Source organism: Phlebotomus papatasi, chromosome 1 (assembly GCF_024763615.1).
Source record: "Phlebotomus papatasi isolate M1 chromosome 1, Ppap_2.1, whole genome shotgun sequence".
Classification (NCBI taxonomy): domain Eukaryota; kingdom Metazoa; phylum Arthropoda; class Insecta; order Diptera; family Psychodidae; genus Phlebotomus; species Phlebotomus papatasi.
In genome coordinates, this window is record NC_077222.1 from 75,200,529 (window position 1) to 75,214,818 (window position 14,290).

At 34.3% G+C, this 14,290-nt stretch overlaps 1 protein-coding gene and 1 long non-coding RNA gene across 4 annotated transcripts in view; one reads left to right on the forward strand and one right to left on the reverse strand.

Moving 5' to 3' along the window:
- Positions 1 to 9,498, reverse strand: part of LOC129802827 (C-terminal-binding protein) — a 90,271-nt gene extending 80,773 nt beyond the window's left edge. For all 3 annotated transcript variants that reach the window (XM_055848938.1, XM_055848946.1, XM_055848953.1), the window contains exon 1: positions 8,854 to 9,498. The gene's annotated coding sequence lies outside the window, so the exon portion shown is untranslated. The remainder of the gene's footprint in view (positions 1 to 8,853) is intronic.
- Positions 9,499 to 10,526: 1,028 nt separating this feature from the next.
- On the forward strand, positions 10,527 to 13,076 carry LOC129802841 (uncharacterized). The gene is made up of 3 exons (XR_008751826.1): positions 10,527 to 10,664; positions 11,567 to 11,784; positions 13,013 to 13,076. It is a non-coding gene; the product is annotated as an uncharacterized LOC129802841 (long non-coding RNA).
- Positions 13,077 to 14,290: the final 1,214 nt, after the last annotated feature.

Here is a 14,290-nt window from a genome sequence, read left to right on the forward strand (position 1 = left end):
TTTTCTCCTTTCCTTTTTTGTCGTTAAATAAAATATCAATAAGCAAAGGAGAAAAGAAAATGAGACCGAGAAACAACAATAAAAAATGAAAAAAAAAGAAACTCGCTTTGCGTCTCTCTGACTTTTTTGCATGTCATTTTTAATCTACACACAAAAAAACACCATACACAATCGAGAAATTTCAATAAATTCCATTCAAACTCCTCTCTCATTCTCACACAAAATTGATGATTAATAAAGAGATTGTGGAAAAATCATAGAAACATTATACTGTAAATTACACACTGGAAAAAATTCAGAGATTGCACAAGCATAAACTGCTGACAGTTACAACTTTTTGCTTATCAAATTGATGACAGAAAAGCAAATTGGAATGAAACTTTATACGTTTTCGCTGTATGATTTTCTGCAGTGACCCATAAAAGCAGGAAATTTTGTGCTCTGACCTTGAAAATTCTTCTTATTATTTAAATGTTCTTGACATAATTTTCACATTTAAAATTAGATAATTATTAAGGAGACTAATTTATCAGTTAAAAAAGTTCTTCGCCATATATTGGTTTAAAAAAATTTAGAAAGGGTATAAATTAATCTTTGAATTTCTAAAGCTTCAAATGTGTTTTGTTTTCTTAAAATTAGAAATTTTGCGAACCATTGTATATAAAATATTGACTTTTTATATCAATCTCTTAATTAGGTGAATTTACAAAAAAAAAACGTATGAAAAAAGAATGAAAGAGAAACAAAACACCTGAAATGGAAATGTCAAATTTCCTTATTTATAATTTTACGACTTGTGACAAAGACCTTTTAAAATTTAAACATTCAAATACTACAAAAATTTTCTTCAAATAAGGGTTATTATACTTAAAAATACAAAAGAAAATTCTTTGAATTTATATTTTGAATATTAGGTGACATTCTTAATGTCAGGTTTTTAATGATTTTGAATTTTGACATTCTTAATGTCAAAATTCGCGTCCCTTTCTTTCTCAAAAGATTTGTATAAGTCTATCCCACTTTTTCGGTCTCAAAATGAGATTGCACTAAATTGAATTGGTTATGACGTTCAAAAGAAGAAGAGTCCGAAAAAGTGGAAAATACAGATGCAAAATTTTTAAGAAAGGGTGAATTTCGAATAATGAAACTTTCCTGATTTATAAGATGTGCCAGAGACATAACAATTTTTCCTATTTTTTCTTGAAAAATTATAATTAGGATAAGTGTGCCAAATTTCGGCATAGTTGCATGCAAGCGCCAAAGTGTCAAGTTTGAAATGTAATATTTTGAATACAAATTGAATGTTTTTGTTACTTTTTTATAAGGAGTGTTGCTTGGAAACTTGTAGACAATTTATCGTCTACATTTTCTCTAAAATCATTCTTAATATACATTTTAAAATGAATAAAAATGTAGACATATTACTGGGTGGCATATTTCGGCCACCTTCATTCTCATAGTTCCTTGCCCTTCTGGAATTCTTCCAATGTTTTTTTCAGATCATCTTGTTCATCGAAGCGACATTTTTTGTTATTTTTTGCATTGTATAATATCTAGAATATGCAAAAAACTAAAAATTCATGGAAATTAGAGAAACTGAAAATGTGGCCGGAATTGTAAGCTGGCCAGAATTTGGCACACTTACACTATCACAACACCAAATAGATTGGTAAACGATTAAAAAAAATGATATTCTAGTAAAGGGTCAGTCAGTAATATTGGAATTAACTTCCTGTAATAATATATAATATAACCATAGTAAAATTATGGAGGTAGAAGAGCAATAAAATCACGTCATACTACCAATCCATATGTCTCTCTTTTTGTTTTCTTTTTTTTCTTCATGTTTCTAACCACTTTACTGTATTATTGTGAAATTGTATTTAACTCTCGTACCCACAGAAATTTACAAGCAAAAAAAACAGAGCTCAGTCACAATGTTTCTTTTTTTTTTTACTCAATTCCCTCACATTTTCTTTCTAAAAGACATTGAAGCTGAAAACATTCAAATGCATGTTGTTAATACACCACATATAAGATATTCTACACCAAATAAGCTATTCCAACTGATAAGACAAAATTGTATATATAAATTGACAAATGAAAAATGTTTCTCACAACAATGGAGAACGACAGACAAAGGCAAAATAGTGCTCTTCCTCTTTCATTTCACATCACCAATTGTGTCTTTTCTTCATGTTCAACATGGCCCACATATAAGTGAAGAATATATATATTCCTAAATAGTTGCCCCCGCGTCCCACTTCTTCACATCTCTCTATTCTATTACAATGTCACTCTGCACAGCACTCAGATAAACATCATTCCAATTAAACCACATGAGAGTTTTAAGGGAAAACCCCAAGATATACCAATAAATCCTACTTAAATGGTCATACTATTCAATAAGATATATAAATAGCTATTGATGAAAAATATGAAAATAAAATAGATACTATAGTAAGTAGGGAGAGGTGGGGCTACTTTCAGCAGTGGGGCTATATTTATATACGATTTTTTTATACAAACTTCTAAATGAAATCGGGCTTTAACGTAGAACCTACTTCCCTTTAGAAATATGCGGAAATTGTAGATCAATGAAGCCCCACCTCCCCCTACATCGTACACAAATTCACACATACCGAAAAATCTAAGAAGAATTCCAACATTTCTAGCCTTTTTTCCCGGAATTTTTGATAAGAAAACCCTTTCCAGGAAATGAAGATTAAGAGAAAAACACTCTTATTCATTACTTTATTGCTAGACAGCATAAAGTTTCAATTGAACACTGATGAGGATATTGATCAATTTAGAGATAACCGACAAGTCAAATAATAAACAAGGAAGAAAAGAAATATGACAAAGTTTTCAACAATGCCTCTAGTGCTATACAAGAAAAGCAAATGCCAAAAAATAAACTTTCTCATTATTTGACTATGAATATTTAGAAAAAAATACTATGCAACTTTACTATGTATTTTGTATTGATAATTCATAAAAACCAGTATTTAGGAAATAAAGTTTTAAAATTCCATAATGACTTTAAAATCTCTAATCTATATTTATGGTAATTTTATATTCCAGAATTGTGAGAAATCTCCTAAATAGCACAAAAAAGCAGAGAAACCTGCAAACAAAACTTATGGAGATTATTAAAGTAGATAATGAGAAATTGTCACTAAACGTTTTCAGGTAAAATTTTCGTCTCTCCTAAATGATAACACAAACTCTAAAAGTAGTCAAACTAACAACGTCCAAAATTAGGTCAACTAAATATTTGCTGGTTTGTTCTTAAAATTTTGAGAGAAAAAAATTGAAATGAAAGAGAAAAAAAATTCACAATTTAATTGATCAACAAATTTTTTTCACATCAAATCAGCAAATTTTAGACTGATACTGGCAATAGATGAAATTATTATAGCTAAAAATATCATTCATGATTTATTGAAAAGATAAGTGAGTCGATAGAGTGGAAAAATTATGTTACAATTTTAAAACCATGATATCACACTCAAGTTCTTATCAGAGAAAACAAATGAAATGAAAAAAAACACTATATTGAGAAGTCAACACACAAAATAAAATTACAGAAAATGATACGGAAATTTCTTATGAACATCAACATTCTTCAAATTGGAGAGGAATAACAGAGATAGTAAGAATGTGTGATAGAGATATAAAATTTCAATTTCTCATTTTTTCCCCACTTTTTCATCTATCTTTAAGTCTTCAAAATAAAAAAAAAATGTATACACACCAGTAAAATGTACATAATACCATTATATGGTACGATAATGATAATGTGCGATAAGAGTAATGTTGTAGCTGTGAACAAGTGAATTTGCGATTAGCACTAATTCGTCCACAGTACCATGTGAGAACAAAGTGCAAAGGAATATTGAGAGACGAAAATCATGCATCGTGATAGACAAGAATACTTTTTTTTTCTTAAATTATATTACGATGACCTGGCAGGCAAATTGTCATAAAATTACTAGAACATTTTCCTCTTGTGACCTTCCTCATTCATACAAAAAGCATCCCAAACTCATTTTTTTTGCCCTCCATCAACCCACTAAATCACAACAAACAACGACGCACACCTTGCGTGATCACACATTGTGAATTTAATTTTATGTCCAAAAACCTCACCAAACAAAAACGCTCTGCACAACAAATTTTAAGACACCTTTTTCTCACTCTCTCTCTCTCTCTCTGTCCCTCCACACGTTTATCCATCTTTCTCTCAACTTCCACATTGTATTACTTTTTTGTCTACCTCCTAATGCTCCATTCCCTACTTATCGTTACCTCTTATTGTTGTGCCGTCAAATGGCTCTGTTACGAAACTCTTATAAGAGACTTTTAGTCAATTAACGGTTTGGTTTGTTCATTTGAGTGGCAACTTGCTGGAAGGAAGAAACTCTTTTCGCTATCTTTTATTAAGTCTACTTCTCTACACCTATTGGAATCGGTTCATGAGTTCAACTTGCTCAATGAGCCTCAAATTGCAAATTGGTAAACAAATTTGGTGATTTATGATTCCGGTATATTTTTTTTAGAAATCAGGAAATTTTCATGAAATCGAATTTTATATCCTTTTCTCTCTCAAATGTATTCCATATGCCTACTCTACTCTTTCAAACTCTTCTTCTTCTTCTTTTAAACATCACATCAAATTCAATTTAGTTCAATAAAATTTGATTGCTAAAGAGTGGTCATATGCAAAATATATGAGAAAGAGATATGAATTTTGATTTCATGAAATTTTCTTAATCTAAAAGGTATATTAAATACTTATGCTTTCGGCACACCTTTTAGATCAGGAAAATTTCACGAAACCGAAATTTGAATCCCTTTCTTTCTTACACGTTTTGCGTATGTCTGTCTCACTCTTTCGCTCTCTAAATTCGATTAAGCTAAATTGAATTTGGTGTGATGTTCAAAAGAAGAAGAAGAGTGCGAGAGAATGAGATAGACATATACAAAGCGTGTGATAAAGAAAGGGATTCGAATTTCGACTTCATGAAATTTTCCTGACCAAAAAGGTGTGCTAGAGCCATTATTTCTCTTATTGAGGTCTTTAATTTTCTGAAATTAAATCGATGAAAATTATTCTTTGCCTGAGATCGAAATTTTTAAAAGGAATTGTGGTTTATCATGATGTATTTCAGCTTCACATATGCTTTATCGACCTAAATTATATTGTGGTAAACTCCAATTCCTTTTAAATATAGGAGAAAAAGCCCCATTTTAAAGATACCCCACTTCCCCCTATTTAGATAAATCATTCTTTTGTACGTAAACATAGTCAAAAAATTAGAAAAAAATATATAAGAGTGAAGAAAAAAAGCTTTTGTGCAACATGGTTTCAAATTAATATCTGACTCAATGAAACTGTCAAACGAAATTTACTGAGTTGAAATTGAAAATTATTGAATCGAAAAGGTGTGTGAGGAGTATTACCCAGATTTTTCATTTTTCACAAATAATTATTAATGGCTCCAGTACACATTTTAGATCAGGGAAATTTTCAAGTTAAAATTAGCATCCCTTTCTTTCACAAAGGATCTGCATGTCTATCCTACTAGTTCTTACTCTTCTTCTTCCTTTTTTAAACATCACATCTATTTTGGTATCGGTGAAAAATCTTAACAACACAAATTAAATTTAGTTTGCTCCAATATACGGTCCGAAAGAATAATGCTCAACGCACAATAACTTTTGTTTAGTAAACATGTTTTTGACATTTCAATGAGAGTGAGTGAGATCTAGATCTAGTCATCTCGCTCACTCTCATGGGAAATTTTGAAAACATGTTTACAAACAAAAGTTATTGTGCGTTGGGCATAAGATACTTATGCAAATCTTTTGAAAGAGAAAGAAACGCGAATTTTGATTTCATAAAATCTTCCTGATCTAAAAGGTGTGCCAGAGGCATAGGGACATTTTTTTTCCTTTTTCTCGGAGAAATCAATCCTTATGAAATCTCCATCTATCAATAATTTATTCAGCAACGAATTCCAAAAAAAATTAAATGAATTAAAGTGCTTCCCTAATTCAATAATCCCTAATCAAAAGATTCTTAACGAATTAATAAATTACAGTTATAGTAATACTTAAAAATCTATCTAATCTCAGCATCAATCAATATTTTTGTACTGAACAATAAACTTAGAATTTAAAGTAATTTAAAAAGAAATCAATTGAGTTCTTTGTAACATTAAATTCTAAAATTCTATAGTTCTTCAAGAATCTAGTAAAGCATATTATGAATTTTAAGAATTTGATTAAATTCTGTCTTAAATCGTACGTCATGAGATATTGAAGTATACATTTGCTTATAGAGAAAAAAAAAGAAATAGTATTATATTGTACTAAAAGAAATAGTTTTTGATATAAATATACAAAAAAAAAACTTTATGATCATGTAAAAGACGCTTTAAGCTTAAAGATAGATTTTATAGAATATAGAGAGTATTACTCAACAATCGAAGAACATGTCTCTGTCAGTCAGAATTCTAGAAAGTACAAAGTCCGTTAATTAGTCTTCAAACTAGAGGTTAATTCAAGTTCCCGAATGTCCCATTATCTTTTAAATAGGAACCTATTTCATGGTTTTTCAGGAAATGGATAATTTGCCCTTCTTACTGTGTTATCACACTTGCACATTAAAATTTTAATATGATTCACATTAATTGTCGCTGGTGAGAGTCCAAATGTGTAATTTGTGTGTTTGAATCATTTTATATTCAAAATTTGATCTATTTGTTGATAAAAAGGTAGACTTGGCCTGTAAAATTTGATATAAATTGATTTATAGCATTAATGCGAAGAAATAATGCGATTTTCTCTTTAATTTTTTAATGTGAAAAATATTTATGCTTTAGGTAAATTTAAACTTATTTTTGCAGGCCAAGTCCAGTTCTTTATCAATAAATAGAAAAACCCCAAATATTAAGTTTCTCAAAGACACAAATAACATATTTGGACGCTCACAAGCGACAATTAATGTGAATCACATTAAAATTTTAATGTGCAAGTGTGATAACGCCGTTAAATGATTTAATTCTAAGTTAATTTTACCTTTATCCAAAAAAAAAACTTAAACCCGTATTGCTGAAATGTCTCCAAAATTTCAGATTCGCTAAATAACATTGGAATATGAAGTTCTTACGGAACGATTGGTAAAATATACTACTGTATAATACTCTACTCATATAATAATTTTCTATTGATATCAAAAAAAATGAGGGATTATAAATATTGTTCTCTCTTTCAACTCGAGCTATCAAAAGATAATACCATTGCTATAAAAAATGACTTTTCCCATGGTTAAAAAAAAAACAATAACCCGTATATTTTTCCCGTTTATGAATTTCAGTGAAAGAGAAATTTCTGGGAAATTGACAACTGTGATATCATTTATCCTGTGATAGTAAAAATTGCATTACTTTTTACACAAACTGACTTTGATAATGATAACGCATAATAATCTAGTAAATTATTAATGTTTCCTCTAAAGTTAAGGGTTTGTCAAAATTGTAGAACAATCCATTGATATCTTGTGAGTGTAAGAATTATCCTTGAAAAATCCTGTAATTTTTTATGTCATCAAATACTCTTCCCCCTTGAAAAAAAAACCATTTCAAAAGCCTCTATAGGTCAAACTGGAAGTGCATTGTAAATTTGAATAATCTTTTCATATTATGCTCGCACTGAAGATGTGTATAAAAAGTATTTGCTTTTACCCTTCAAGAGGAAACTTTGCAAGGATTTTAATGACCTTTTGTGTCCTCTAAATTTCAATGTACGGGCAGGATACTATTTATGAAAATTATTTGACCTCAATGACCCCAATATCTATATTTAGAACAATCATGAGTCTCGTGTAAAACATGCCTACCGGCACTTTTTGTATCGGTAAATTTGCAATATAAATCAAAAGATTTCCTCAAGGATTTCCCTTTTCCTCACTTTTCTCCCAAGTTATTCTCTCTTGACTAAATCGACTTAATCTATTATTCAAGTAACGCAATACCTCTCAAGGTTCTAAATTCTCAAGAAATCTTCCCTTTCCCCCCTCATGGGAGTAATCGTTTTGCAAAATAGATGCCATCTGGCCCCCAAAAAGTAGGACGAAACCCGAACCATATGACACATGAAGTCGAGGGTGTGCCCCCTCTTGAAGAAGCAACTGAAAAATCATCCCCTTGTAAGTAAATGAAGAGACACACAAAAGAAAGGCCAGGGAGAAGAGAAAAATGTGGAACTATGGTAAGAGACACGAAAAGTGCGCGCCATTCAATTCATTCGACCGGCATATTTTGCTCTTTCTCCCCTGTCCTCCTCATCCAATTCTCCTTGGCTTTCATTCGTGACTCACAACCACATTTTCACACTTTTTCTCTCTCTCTCTCTCTCACACTCTCTTGTCTTTCACTCCCCGCTTCCTGCACCGCGCGTCTCTTGAGCCAGCGTGCAACAATGGCTTTCCGGGAGTTGATGATGAATATATTAAAGAGACAGGAGGGATAGGAGGAGACGATTTTTCTCTCTCCATCGTGTACACAGAGTGTTTTTTTTTTCTTCAAGTAGAGAAGAGAAATTACGCCACGATGCTCACTTGAATCACTTCTTGGTCAAATCCCATGTACGGGAGTGCTGAGGAAGCCACCAAGAGACGAATGTGCGCGAGAGTGAGACAATACAAAAAGCATATTTGCTGAGGATTTGTCTTCTCCCTCTTGCCTCACCTTTCGCGGAGAATGGTAAAGGTAAAAAGTCTAAAAATTGATGGCTATGCGCGGAGTTGATGGGAAAATATGAGATTGCTAAGTGGTTGGGACTTACCTTCAACAAAATTATTAGAATAGCCGCAAATTCTGTTTTTATTTTTCTTTTTTTTTGTCCGGAAAGGGATATAAATCTGCAGTCCGGCTAAATGGAGAATATGGCTCCACGCGCTTGTGTCTCTGCCAAGTGCGGAATGGCGCGTCTCCTCTGTTTTCTCCTCTCCTCCACCTCCCGATCACACACACTCACGCAGAGACGCGCTCCGGTCCTGGCCAGTGGAGTACTCTCCAGGGGACGTTTCCAGTGCACGTTATTGCACCCAAAAAACACCCGTCACCTATATTGCCAATGCCACGGTAATATGGCCTAATTATCCAAAGATTGTGGCTTCCTTGAGGAAATCCAAAAGAAATTGTGTGCGATGCGAAGCAAAAAACGCCAACTTTTTTTCTCTCTTCCTCGCCACTTGGGAAATGGAGGCGCACAAGAGACACCACACAATTGAGCGGCTAGAGGCACAAATTCACCACAAATCACTGCCCAAAACGCAACAATATGGATCCACAAACAAATATAACGCACTATTTCACTCGAAATTGCTGTAATTCCTGTGGATTTTCAGCTTTTCTTGCACCAGAAGAAGCGTAATCCAAAATGGTGGCTTGACAAGACGATGACGCCGAACAATTTGACATCCCACAAAACTTTCCCTATAAGAAATGGATCCAGGCACGGATGACAGACCGGATATTTCCATGAGTGCCCATGGAAATAACCACTGGAGATCCCTTAGCTTTCCACCTGGATTCTTACCCCTGGTGTTCCGCATGGAATAGGGATGGAAATTTCCCTTTATATGGATGGAAAACACCAGGGTTAATCCACTGGTTTTCCCCTGAGAAATGCCAGGGGTAGATTCCCATGGAATCCGCACGGAATACCGGTGGAAATTTCCAGCAGCAATATCCAGTGGTAGTCCATGGGGTTTCCTAAGGGATTTTTCAGTGATACCCCCTGGAAATTTCCACTGGCAATCCTCTGGTTTTCCACCATGGTTGTATGAGTGGAATGAGAGTGGAAATTTCCAGGGTGATGAGTGGATATCACCATGGGTAGTCCAAGGGTTTTCCCGTAGAAAGTTCCAGGTGGAAAATTCCAACTTTCAGATGGAAAATCCCAAAGGAATTCATGTGGAGTACCAGTGGAATATACCAGTGTAAATATCCAGTGGAAGACCCTTGGTTCTCCCATGGTTATATACACTCATACACATGGTAATATCCACTGGTAATCCTGTGGTTTCTCACCACGGTTATATGAGTGAAACAACAGTGAAATTTTCCCTGGTGATGGACGGAAATCACCATGGGCAGTCCGAAGGTTTTCCCATAGAAACTTCAAAGTGGTGAATTACTACTTGCAGGTGGAAAATTCCAGAAGAATTTATGTGAAGCACCATGGAAAGTTCCAGTGTTCTATTTTATTCAAAAAAAAAAAAAAAGAATTCTGCGATCACTGCGAGCTGCGATATGCCTATTTTTATATTAATCGAAAGAATTTACCACAACGGTCTCTGATATTTCAAATGTAATCGAAGAGTCGATGGTGCGTTCGATGAGTAACAACGCCATTTCAGCGCACGCGCATTGCTGACGGATTTTTCTGGAAGTCGTGATGAATATGGTTCTTGTGCAGTTATTTGTGAAAAAATACAATAAAAACTTTGAAAAACCAGTGACAAAAGTGTGCGGGATGAACAGTAGAACTAGTTAAATAAAGTGACACGGTTTTTAATACGAAATAAAGAGATTTAGTGAGCGAAACACAGAAAAGATCATCTTCTCCGTCTCATTCTTTGTGTTGACAAGGTAAGACGCCATTTAGAAAAGATCAACTTTGAGCCACAAGTTTTTCTTGAATATTTTCAAAATTAGTTGAGATATTTGTATATCCAGTGGATAATACCACCACCGAGGCTGGTAGATACCCATGGAAACTGCGTGACGCGTCAATACAAAATTCCAATTTACTTCACCAGTGGAGTCCAGGCGGACTAATGGTGGATTTCACCAAGCGGACGCATGGATAATTCCACTCTGTTACCAGTAGAATTTCCATTGGATCGCGCCGATTTTTTCTTTATATATTCACAATTTAACAGCACATAAAATCCATTTTATTGCTGTTTTTTCGCTTTCCGGAAAGTCATGCAAAATTTTTTCTTGTATATTTTGTTGGAAATACCCAAGAAAGCTATAATGAACAAGAGATTTTTCCTACTTCCTCCAAAAATGCAAAGATTTTCTTAGATTTTTCTTATATATTTTGTAAAATATTCTCATTTTTTTAAATTTTATTTTATTGTTCAGAAGATTTTTACTGCGTTTCCGCAGAAATCGTGAGATTTTTGGGATTTTCTTGTATATTTTGTTAAATATATCGTAGACACCCATGTTGATAAGGAGGCTCACACTGCTTCCCTTCTCTGGTAAATCTTACAACAAACACTTTTATCTTGGATATTTATGAAAATTTACAACACAATCCTAAGAATTTAGGGGATTTCCTTGTGAAAGTATGAAGAATAATCTGATCAGCGTTAGTATTTTGGGTACATTCAATAAAATGATCAAGGAAATCCTATACAATATCTACGATTTTCTGGAAGAAATAGGAGAGAAGCCCTGAACAATATGGGCTTCGTGTATAGAAATGGATTTGTATTATTTGTATAGACAAATAAAATAAATAAGCTTTTCATATTTTATAGACCATATTATACACGATAAGGCGATGAAGTCCTGTGCCAAAATAGTCGGTCAAATCAAAGACAGTAATAGGCCATGCAGAAAGCGTAAGAAGGCAACGCCAGCAATTCCATTACCAAAGAACACTTCAGCAGTACCTGGGCCATATACTCAGCGAGATTTGAAATCGTCTGAATCTACTCATACATCTATTTATCGTCTGAATCGTAAGCTGTGTAAGGTGAGTGTCTTTAATAATTTGTAGTCTACCAAATTATAAAAAAAACATACAATAGCAATATTGTAGTAAATTAAAGTAGTGTGTGCACGATGAATTTTCGATTCGTATGATATGCAGTCAGACGCAGAAGGTTTAATGGACAATCGAGATAATAACTTGCATTTTTGTCGCTAGTGTCGATAATTCTCGCCACAAGCTTATCGACGCCTCCGGACCTGTCGATTTGTACTTTCGAAGTGAAATTAAGTGAACATTTTGATTATTTTAGTAAGTATCCTTTTTCCTATTTTACTCTTTACTAGATACTCTTTTACTCTTTAATATATACCTTTTTTATTCTTTTTTTTATGGAGCTTGGTCTATAAAAACAAAAAGAGGAATGGTTTCGTAACCTATAAAACTTAGGCTGCTCCCCATCGAACCGGCAAACACCGTCAACGTATTAAAACAAGGTCCCGGAAACACAACGATCATCTTTTCAAAGGATTCCAATTCTAAGGCTGTGGGAAAGATGTTTAACCTGTCCTGCAGTCCGGAAGATTGAGAAATACTGGGTAATTTTGAAGACAAATCTCTGGAAGAAGGCGAGACAGCCGAAAATTCGGCGGATTTTGCGAGGAGGTGGAAGAAAACGATCCATTATCGTGGAAATGGCTTTGTCGTCAACTCCTTAATGAAGGGAATATTAAAAAAAATGCGGCGAGAAGCCATTGGTCTAAAAAAAAACCAAAATTTCAGAGAAATCCCAATAAAATTATATTTCCGAAAATATTTGTATTTTTTATATGCTGTGGTTAATTTTTTAGAGCCATTATTCAATGGAATATTTGGCACTCAATGGGTCAAGTGGTAGAGCACTCGCTCTATTATGCAAGTGTCCCGGGTTCGAGTCCTCTATAGGTCACCAGGAATTTTTCTGGCGTTAAAGGTGTTCGGATTGCATCCAGTGAGCTTCACTGCACTTTATTCCACGGGCATGGGACTGACAACCTCATCCCGTACAAGAAAAAATAATAATTCATGTCTAGAAATCCCCTTGCGGGAAGGCCCAGTTCCTTCATGGAATGTCACGCCAGCATTATTTAATATTAGTCAATGGGGAATTTCAGCGTGCACATTTATTTACGTAAATTAGCAAGGCATAACTATCTCTAAAAATCAAGTCATGTTCATGAAAATTTGGATGAGTGGCTAATAACGGTTACGTTTTTTCAAATTTTCTTTCTAGGTGATCAACGATTCCTGCTTCTTTTGTAATTCATTATAATGTAAATAATTTTTCAATCACATCAATATTTTTTATATATGTATTTAAACATTAAATTAATTTGAAGTTTAATTAGATTTTTTGAAATTAAATGTATTAATTTTTTTTTAATATTTTATTAAAAAAGTGAAGTTAAAACATGAAATAAAATGTTCTCTGCTATATATGACCAGTGTTATTACTTTAGTCTCAAGCTTGAACGATAATCTGAAGTACAAAAATTGCCTGAACGCTTACAGAAAAGTATATTCTTTGATAGAATGGAGATATTTCATTAGGCATAAAAAAAAGAAGGTCGCATAGAATTAACATGTCAACTCCAAGAGATTCTTAGTATCATCGATATGACAATACTTTCGCCGCATTCGAAGAGTATAGTGATAAAAGAGGATCTTCTGTTGCATCGCCTTTGCTCTCTTCCAGCACCAAGTCATCAAGAGGAAACATTTCTTAACATCCATGAATTTCCAACGCAATGGTCTGCCAGTGGAATGCCATGGTACAGCTCTTACCATGTGGATTCCATTGGTATCCCATGCGAAAATACCGGTTGGTTTTCCGAGATCACCCATGGAGTGCCAGTGGAGTACCAGTGGAAATTACCCGGCCCAGGTATGGCACTTACCACAGGAATTCCATTGGTATCCCACGGGAAAACACCGCTTAGCTTTCCTAGATCACCCATGGAGTGCTCATGGTGTACCAGTGGAAATTACCCCGCCCAGGTAAAGCAGTTACCACTGGGTTGCCATTGGTATCCCATGGGAAAACACCGGCCGGTTTTCCGAGATCACCCATGGAGTGCCAGTGGAGTACCAGTGGAAATTACCCCTCCCAGGTACGGAACTTACCACAGGAATTACCTTGGTGTCCCATGGGAAAATACCGGCCAATTTTCCGAGAGTACTCATGGATTTCCCATAGAGTACCAGTGGAAATTACCATGCGGCAGCCTTAGAATTTCAACGGGAATGCCCATGGATTTCCACTGGATAACACCACCACCGAGGCTGGTAGATACCCATGGAAATTGCGTGACGCGCCAATGCAAAATTACAATGTACTTCTACAGGGGAATCCAGGGGGATAAAGGGTGGATTTCACCAAGTGGACGCATGGAACATTCCATTCTGTTACCAATGGAATTTCCATTGGATCGCGCCGGATTTTTCTTATAGGGTTTCGAGCGGCCATGCCGAGGGTTGCCACATGCAATTTTCCGAAAAAAATCCCCACCAA